The following is a 9,550-nucleotide window of genomic DNA, read 5'->3' as shown; positions in this document are numbered from 1 at the left end:
ACCTTTGGACTTGACCAAGTGTGGGAGAGAAAGGGGAGGCACAGAAAGGGCCGGGAGACCACACCCCCCATTCTGCCCAGTGGCCCCCAGGGACCTCTTACCTTGGACTGGGTGACGTCAAGGGTACAGTTGGGCTGATGTCAGCCTGAGTTTGACTCAGTTGCCCTCTCTGCCTGTAGGCACCAGCACCTCAGGGCCTGTGGGTGCAGGAGGCTGTAGGGAGAAAGATGAGGCAGCTGTCAGCAGGTGTGCTCTGGGGGGTAGTGGGGGACACACCTGCAAATGGGTCTGACCTATGGGTCTGACTGGCTGTGCAAAAACGCCATATACACTCCCCCCCTACCCGGGGACACACACACACACACACACTTTCTTTCCCTACTCCCTGACACACTCATCCTTGCACACTCAGTGCGCTCTCACTCACTGGCACCCTTGTACCTCCAGGTGGCAATGCAGGCGCTAGGAAGAGGCTTTGGGGCCAGGCCAATGGATCTAAGTCTACTCCTCCCACCCACCGGCCTTGTGACTTTGGGAAGGCCAAGTCTCTAAGCCTCACATCCTCATCCATAAAATGGGGGTCCCTCCCTCCCTCCAGGACTGTGAGGAGGATCAGAGAGCGAAGGGACACAGGGACTGGAGCAGTTTGTGTCCAACAGACACTGTGACCTCCCCACACACAGCCAGGCCCTGGAGCTCCCCCAAGAGAACATGGTGGGCTGAGCATGGGGAAAAATCCCTGTCCTGGTCCTCAGGATCCCCAGAGCTCCCACCTAAGCCCCTACCCCAACCTCTTTTATTCTATTTCTTCTTCAAATTTTTCTCCAACCCAGACAGGAGTGGGGAGAATACGACAGAGTCCCAGCTCCCTGGCAAGGCCCGAAGGCCTCCATGACATGGGGCTGGAAGGCCACAGAGGCAGGCAGGGTGGGGCCCCAGCTTTCCCTCTTCCTGGCCCTGGGGCTCTGGACAGAACTTCCTCTATACCTCAGTTTTCTCAACCTCTCAGACAAGGTCCCAAATCCCTTTCTTAGCTGTCATGGAAGGGTCCCAATCAGATCTGTGAGTGTTAGATGTGTGGCTCAGGGAGCACTGTGGCAATCCACCTTCAAACGAGAGTCCACACAAAGACAAGGATCAGGAAACGTGACTGCAGGTGGTGCCAGAGGTGGTGGTCACCAAGACAGTGAAAGGGTAGCATGGGAAGTTGGCAGCTAACCCAGCACCAGGTACACCCGCCTTTCCTGGAGGCCAGGTACCACCCTTCCCTCTAGATTTCTCATGTAGCACCATCCAACACAGGCCCGGACCCCAGGCCTTCCGTAGAGCCTTCCAGCTGACACAGATAGAAGGGTGACAGGACTCCAATATGGTCACCATAAGGTTGGCAGAAGATGCTACAGGTCTCTGAGTCCTGCAGAGTCAAGGTTCCATTAAGTCTGAGAAGCTAACAGAATCTCCAGCCACATGGCAGGTGACTCTGGAGGGACTCTGGAGGGCAGGGCTTTCCTGCCTCGTGGGCTACAGACCACTTCTCCAAGAAGGAGGTGAAGAAACGGGTGCTGAGCAGGACCCTGATGACTGAGCTACAAAGCAATGAGGACCAGGTAGGAGACAGTCTGCTGGCCCCCACGGGTCATCAGCCCCAAACTATGCCCCTGTGCCAGCTGGCCCTGGGGATGCCTCCCAATGGATGACCCTAGAGGACACGATGAGCTACAGCAGTGCCAACCTGGCACAGATGGGTGGCCAGAACCTAGACAGTTCCTCAGACTTGGTTTCCCCCAAGCCAGGTCTAGCCAGGCAGGAATGCCCTCAAGGACTGCCCAAGCTGGTTCCCCATAGACTACGGCAAGCCAGCCAGGCCCAGGCCAACACGGGCAGTCCCTGGCAGGCCTCCAGGCCACCTGGCTGGCAGCCCTGAGCCCTGTTCCACCTGAGCTGGCTGGGCAAGCCATCCCAAAGCGCCTGTCCAAGCCCCCAGCTGCCATGTTCCAAGACAATGAATGGGCCTTCTGCTCCCTTCCCCCCAACCTTCCTAAAGCTCCCACTCTCCTTGGTGGCATCACAAGGAGTTGCTATGGAAATAGGACCACAGGCAGAGCATGACAACGATTTGGGGTAGGGGAGGAGCTGCAGTGGGAGCCGGGTGCTCTCCTGGACACGAGGCTGCCCACGTGCCGGGTCCCGGGAAGGATGGGAGATCCCAGCTGTAGGCCTCCCAGCTGAGAAGGGTGGAGGGGGCACAGAGAAGTGGGGCACTTCCAGTCTGCCCTCTTCACTCTTTGCCCTCCCCCCAGTGGAGCTCAGGGAACACTGAGAGTCCGATCCCTGTGTGTTCCTCACGAGAGAACGTGAGACTTTCACAGAAACAGCCACCCAAGGCTGCTGCCAATGTGGGTCCAGCACAGGGGAAGGGGGCCGGCACCCAGTGGGCACCAAGCAAAGCACTGCTATGAAGACTGCGTCACCCAGTGCCCACTCTGGAAAACAGTGTGCACGATCAGAGTTTGAGAAGCCTGGGTCTACTGTGCAGATGGGGAAACTGAGGCCCAATGAGGGTCACCCCAGCAAGTCAGCTAAAGCACAAACCAAGTCCCAGGCCTCCTCTTTCTGAGCTCTCTGGCCAACACCCCTGGCTTTAATGTAACCATCCATCCATCCACTCATTCATTTATTCAATTTTTGTTAAGTGCCCACTCTGTTCTTGGTGATTGACAGAGAGGTGCAAAGGACAAAGAGGACACAAGGATAAAGACAATCCATCATGACTGGAGGGAAAACACCAGGACAAAAGTCCAGGGATTCCAAGAGCCAGGAAGGTTACCTCGAGTTTTAGGGTATGCACTTCTAAGCCAGGCTTCAAAGAGGCCTCTACATCTCCCTGGCTTGCCTTCAACTGCTTCCCCAGCCCGAGGCCCCACAGCCCACCCGAGGCCCACTCCTCCAGGAGGCCATGGGCCGTATTTCCCATTCACACCTTGCTACAGTTTGGAAGCTGGATGTCCTCCAGAATTCCACGTATTAAAAGCTTGATCCCCGGGGAGGAGCTATTGGGAGGTGGTGGAACTTTTAGGAGGTGGTGGGAAGACTTTGGGTCACTGGGGGTGTGACCCACTGGGGATTGTAGGACCCCAGTCTCTTTCTCTTTTGTGTCCTGGCCATGAGGTTTCTGCTCTGCCAGACGTTTCCACCATGATGTGCCACCTCACCACAGGCCCACGCAACGGGATAATCCATCACAGACTGGAACTTCCAGAACTGTGAGCCAAAATACAACCTTTATCTTTATAAATTGACCATCTCAGCTCTTTTGTTACAGTGACAGGAATCTGATTAACACCTTTGCAGTCCACAGAAGCATGGGACAAGGAAGAAAGTGCCTTGCTACGCAGAAGGAGCTCAAAGGTCACACCCAACTTCCCTGGCTCCCATAGGCTCAGCATGTCCCCACAGTGTTCATTTGTTCCTTGCTCATCCTTGCATCTCTGGGCACCTCCCACTTGCCAGGCATCATGCTGGGCCTAGGTGGCTAGAGAACTGGCTGCCCCTTGGTAGAACTCAAGTCCCTACCTCTTTGTCAGCAGCGTGCAAATTCTTGCATGTGTGCATGCATGCATGCGTGTGTGCATGTATGCACATGTGTGTTTAGGGAACACTGGACTGAGAGCAAAAAGAAATATCTTGCAGATCCTGGCTTAGAAGAGCTTCCAGCTCTGCAGTACCTGGTCTGGGCTCTGCCTCCCAGCAGGCGGCATTGCCTTCCTACTTGTATCTTACACAAGTGGAAGCCAAGACCCTGAAAGCAAATCCAGGGAATTCAGCACTGAGAAGGGAAGACCAGCAAGGACAGAGAGGGAGAGGCCGGGTCCAGGCTTGTGGCAGATGAGGAAGGAGAAGTCTCAGAAGACTTCCCGGTGGAGGAGGGATGAGGATTGGCTCAGAGCCTGTCCTTGGCTCCAGCAAGAAAAATTTCTCTGACACCAGGGCCTGCTCTGCCAGCCCTCGTGACCTGAGGCTAGACTGGAGAGTGGGCATGTTCTCTGATAGCTGTCATCCATCCTCAACCCACTGAAGACTGCCACCACCACTGCCACCTCACATCCCTAGTTACTGCTGCCTCTGGGAAACCAGCCTGGGGGCAGAGGGGGCTGCAAAGCAACCGAAAGACAGGACAGCAGTGATCCCAAAGCAAGACAGACAGAGGAAGAGGCAGAGAGCTGCACGATGGACAGATGGGGCCCTTCCTCCCCCAGAACCAATTCTGCAGCTGCTGAGAGTAGCAGACACACAGCTGGGAGGGAGCCTGTGACCCACAGCTTTGCAAAGATTTTTAAGCAATAAAACTCTTATTTGAAACAGGATCTTATGCAGAGGGGGAACATTAAATCCAGAAGCCATAAAGTGAAAATTTGACAAATCTGACTACATAAACACGTAAAACATCTGTACAGCAGAAGACACCATAAACAAAGTTAAAATTCAAGTGAGAGACTGGAAGAAAGTATCACTAATATGCAAAGAGCCCCTACAAATCAATAAGAAAAAAGACAAAAGAGAAAAATTGGCGGGGAATAAGAAAGCCGCAGAGGAAGAGCTAAATTGGCCAATAAACGTATGAAAAGATGTTCTGTCTCACTAGCAATCAGGCAAATGCAAATGAAAACGACGCGGTATCATTTTTTGCCCATCGGATTGGGAAAAATTAAAATGATTTACAACAAGCAGTGCTGGCAAGGATGAAGGGAAATGAACACTCATAGACCACTGGAAGGAGGGGGAATTGGCTCAACCGTTGGAAGGGTAATTTAGCAAAGTGATTAACATTTTAAACCCACACACCCTACAACCTAGCAATCCCACTTCTAGAAGCCTCTTCTACAGGAAAAAAAAATGGCACGAGCACTCGCACATAAACAGTCAAGGATGCTCATAGCAGCACTGCTGGAAGAGTAGAAGTGAAATTAAAAAGCCTAAGCGTTTATCAATAGGGAAATATTCATATAAAATGTAGCCCATCCATGCTAGGGAACAATCTGCAGGCAGATTTATGGGTGACAGCAGGGCAGAGATCAAGCTGTATACCACTTCAGCCTGGGCCCATAGTTACAAGTAACATTCACCAGCACAAGCTCCAAAGACCAAAGGGTGCTGTGACCACCTCTGAGGAATGGGTGGACTCAAATGGCCTCTGTTTCCAGAAATACATTCTTGGATTTTCTTTTGTAATCAGAAAAACAAGATCAATAAAGAGTTAATGGATTCTTTTAATCCTGCCCAGACCCTAATATAAAATGCAGATTCAGCAGTGCTGCTCTGACGGGAGGGGAGGGGACCAGTCCTGGCCACCTACCCCTGGCCCCACTGGAACACCAGGACCAGTTGAGCACCATGGCTGGAGAATGTGGGGTGCATGCCTCTGCTCCCCCAAACCAAGGCCCATGGGGGCAAATTTCCCCAGGCACTCAGGCTGTCCAGGCTGGCTGGCATGCAAACCCAGGCCTCTGGCTCCCCAGCAGGACTGCAGCACTTCCAGGCTGGGTTGGAGGTTTCTGGGTGTCCTGAAAACCTGGGGACATCACAGCCTTGGAGAACGGTGGGCTGAAGCTGAGGGAAGCCTTAGGGGTGAGGGGACCTTTCCAGAAACCCCAGGGTAGAGGGCTTGCAACTCCTGTGCCGCAGGAGGGAGAGGTTGGGTGTGTGCTTTTCTACACACAGAGAGATGGTGGAGGCGCCATGGGAGCGGGTATAGCAAGAGGGCACGTGCAGTTCTGCGACAGGGGGGACCTGTAGGGTATGTGTGTTCCAAGTGGCATGTGGGCGTGTCTGTGTCTACTCAGTGGGAGTGTGTGTTGTCACTCCCTTCATGACAGCAGGAGTGTGAGAACCCAGCAGACTCGTGTGTGTGTGTGTGTGTGTGTGTGTGTGTGTGTGTGAGAGAGAGAGAGAGAGAGGGAGAGAGAGAGAGAGAGAGAGAGAGAGAGAGAGATTATGTGTCCCTGGGGCTCCTATCAGCAAGGAAACTGGGTGGGCAGCAGGCCTGCAGGTGGCAAACCCAGACTGCAGGCCTTTCCCAGGGTCCAGGCCCCTTCACAACAGCTAACGGCTCTCCCACATGGGTCAGTCAACACAACCAGAGGAAACAGCCCAGAAGGAACTGGAGGGCCCCTCCAGTTCCAGAAGCTTGCCCTCCCTTAAGCCTTTCTTTACAGAGCTAATGTTTCACCTAGCTCCCAGCATGCCCTCGAAAGGAGGGGACAGGAGGGAGCAGCAAACTCCTGGTGGTGGTGACTGACTGTCTCTACCTGGGTCCAATCTGCACAGCTTCCCATGGGGCTTTCATCCCCCAAAGAGCAGGGGCAGCACTCAGATACATGGATCCAACCACATGACAGGCCTGTTCCATGTTCTGTGGCTCCCACTGCTCTCTGCCCACACTCCTACAGGGTCTACTGAACCCAACTGGCCCTCAGCCTCATGTCCAACCCCAGAGGCCCCAACACTACCCTCCAGGCAGTCTGGGCCCCTCTTTCTTGATAGTCTCAGGCCTCTTAAGCCCTCGTATCTGCAGTTCCCTCTTCCGGGGCTGCTCACTCTTCCTGGTTAGTTCCCAGCGTCCTCCTGGAAGCCTCTGCCTACAGGTTGAAGGGGCCGCAGGTATCCCCACCATGCGCTCTGTCCTGCTCTTGTCCCCCCACACTCTGACTGCTGACAGGTATGGCTTCCCTAGGGCAGGGGTAGGTCTTGTTCTCTGTACCCCAGAACCTAGCTCTGGCCTGGCATAGGGAAAGCATCAGGAGTGAAAGTGTGAGGAATGAGTGAATAGGCTGTCACAGCACTCCGCATCAGCCAGGCACACAGGAGTCCTTCAGAAGGCAAGAGGGTGGAGCAGAAAGAGTGCGATCTGGGGGGAAGGATCACCTAGCTTCCATTCTAGCTCAGAATGACAGGCAGGCGACATTAACCATGTCACCTGAGAAATGACTAAAGCAGGAGTTCCTAACCTGGGTTCCCAGGAAAAGGAACTATGGAGGCCTGTGAGCACCAAAACCGCACCAACCTGGTTGTGAATGCACACATGCAGGAGGGGCAGAGCCCTGCTTCAGATACAGGGCCCATGGCTTCCATCCGATTCCCCCAGGGCCCTATGGCCCAGACCCACTGAGGAGGAACAGAGCAAGGCTGGCCCCCATGGAAGAGAAAGGCTTGGGCACAATGTCCACCCACATGGCAAGAGGGATACCAAGGAATAGGAATAGGTCAGGTCCTGCCCTCCAGACCCTAAGCTAGGACCGCTGCGTGAATCACAGGGAGCAGATGTGGCTCTGGGTAGGAAAGGTAACTGTCCAAGAAGGGCAGGTAGTCTTGGGTAGGAGGGTAAGCTTCCCATTAGGGATAGGTGATAGCTGGCTGGATGGGGCTGAGGTCAGAGGGACGGAATAGCAACCTTGGGTCTCACTTGAACTTTCTGGGGCTTGGTTTCCCATCGAATGCCCCAGGTGGTCCCTGGGAGTCCTTTCTGAGTGTGTGCAGGGGTGTGGCTGGCAGGGTGGCTCCAGGCTGCAGAGCTCAGTCCTGGACAGCGCAGGCCACTTAGCAGTGGCTTGAGTCCCTCAGCCCTTACTTCCCGCTTCCCCAGCTAGCAAGGGATGGGCTGCCTTGCAGAGCCAAAGGCTTTGCAGAGCCCCCAGGCCCCTTCTGGGTGGCTCCAGTCACCATCTTCCATATGACAGTGACCTCAAGAACAGGAGATTTCATAACAAGGCTGGACTAGGCCAAGGAACCCAGAGACTGAGCAGGGCTGCCAGCCAGCCATGGCCACATGGGCTCAGTGGGCCCCCAACGTCACTATACCCCTCCAGGGACCTCCCTCAGCCTGGCCTAGCACACAAATGGGTCTCAGCCCCCTCGTGCCTTAGTGTGTCACAACACCTCCGAATCCTGCCAGAAACAGGCAGCTGGCTCTTGACTCCAGCAGACTGACAAATGCAGGCCAGTGGCGTTGCCTGGATCCAGACATCCAGACCTCAGGGCCTGTAGTGCTTTACGGGAAGCCCAGGTGCACAACCCACACCCTGCAACGGCAGAGATCAGGGCCCACACCTTGTGTACAGATGAGCACTGTGACTGTGGAGCAAAGGCACTGTGTGCCTAGCAGGGCCGTGCGTGCAAGTGGCCGTGGCTGGGCTCCAGGCTGGAGGAGTGTGACCCTCCACATCACCAGTCTTCACTTCCACCCATCGAACCACACTCTGCCTGGCCCATTCATTACCTGCTTGGCCCCAATTAGGCTCCAAGAACCACAAAAGCTTGAAAACGGGCACCTGAGTGTGAGCTGGTCAGTGATCAAAGAGGAGACAGGACGAGAAGGTCAAGTTCACACGGCGAGCCTAGAATGCCCAGATGAGGAACCCCAACTGTTAAGAGCCCACTGGTGGTTTCAAACGTGCCTCCACTCCTAGGGCAGGGATACCTGACCCAGCTGGGACCAACTTCAGACCTGTGACAGCAGCAGAAGACTTCAACGGGGGAGGGGGCCTGAGCTAGAGGCTCCCCGCCCCCCTCCCGTGCAACTCCATCCCAGAGAAATGGGTCCTGGGCTGGTGAAGCCCAGAGGCTGCACAGACCTCGCTGCAAACAGCTTTTTGCACTGGTGATGCTGTCTGGCCGGGGAGGGCTCCCCGGCAGATTAAGGGCAATGCCAGCCCCAGACTCATTCATATTCCAGTCTGGCTGCCAGCTTCAATATGGCCGAGAGACGCAAGGGCAGAGGCGGCCCTCCGAGAATGCCCAACGATGATTCCTCTCCGATTCCAATTTATTTTCTATCATTAATGCTTTTGAAAAGCCCCACACGCTCTGCAAACAGGGAAGGAGCACAGTGCTCAGGAGGGGAGGGAGACGGGGGGATGAGAGGGCCAGGGGCTCGGCCCACATGGCACTGGCAGCATGATGGGGGCCCTGAGACCTGGGATCAAGTCCTGTCCTGCTCCACTTGCCCTGGGGAAAGTATGAACCTATCCCTGCCTATGGGACACTGGGTCCCCGCTCTCCTGGCTCTGCCCACCTCAAGGAACTGACCTGTTGTTTCCAGGTCAACAGCGGATCGATCTGAGGTAAGTGGGCTTTATAAACTGTAAAGGACTGTCCCCCACAAAGAACAGAGTGAAGTAAACCTGACTGTTGATGGCAGGAGAGGCCTGTGAACTGGACGCCTGCCTCCCCTGCCACACCAGGGAACCCCACCCCAGGGTCCAGGAGAGACCTGAAGCCCCTTCACCACGGCACAGGCACAGGAGGTGAATGACAGGACATGTGTCCCCATTCTTGACTCGAACTGTGGCCGTCAACCCATCCCCCATAGGCTCACCTCAAGCAGACCCCCAGTAGCATCTTCCTTCTCCCAGCACCCCAAACCCCCCGCTGCAGAGCCAGGGGGAGCTTCCCAACACGTCTCCTGCTCAGAACCCTCCATGGCTCGCCATTCCCCTGAGAATAAGCCTAAATGGCCATGCAAAGCCCTCCTCCCCAGCAGCTCAGGCCCATCTGG

The 9,550-nt window shown here is 55.2% G+C and overlaps 1 protein-coding gene across 19 annotated transcripts in view; it reads right to left on the bottom strand.

Annotated features, from left to right (window-relative positions):
• Lingo1 (leucine rich repeat and Ig domain containing 1) overlaps positions 1 to 9,550 on the bottom strand; it is a 188,637-nt gene that overhangs the window by 165,670 nt on the left and 13,417 nt on the right. For all 19 annotated transcript variants that reach the window (XR_012444049.1, XR_012444048.1, XR_012444043.1 and 16 more), the window contains exon 2: positions 102 to 213. The gene's annotated coding sequence lies outside the window, so the exon portion shown is untranslated. The remainder of the gene's footprint in view (positions 1 to 101; positions 214 to 9,550) is intronic.

Source organism: Castor canadensis, chromosome 19 (genome assembly GCF_047511655.1).
Source record: "Castor canadensis chromosome 19, mCasCan1.hap1v2, whole genome shotgun sequence".
Classification (NCBI taxonomy): Eukaryota; Metazoa; Chordata; class Mammalia; order Rodentia; family Castoridae; genus Castor; species Castor canadensis.
This window is presented reverse-complemented; position numbering and strand designations above follow the sequence as displayed.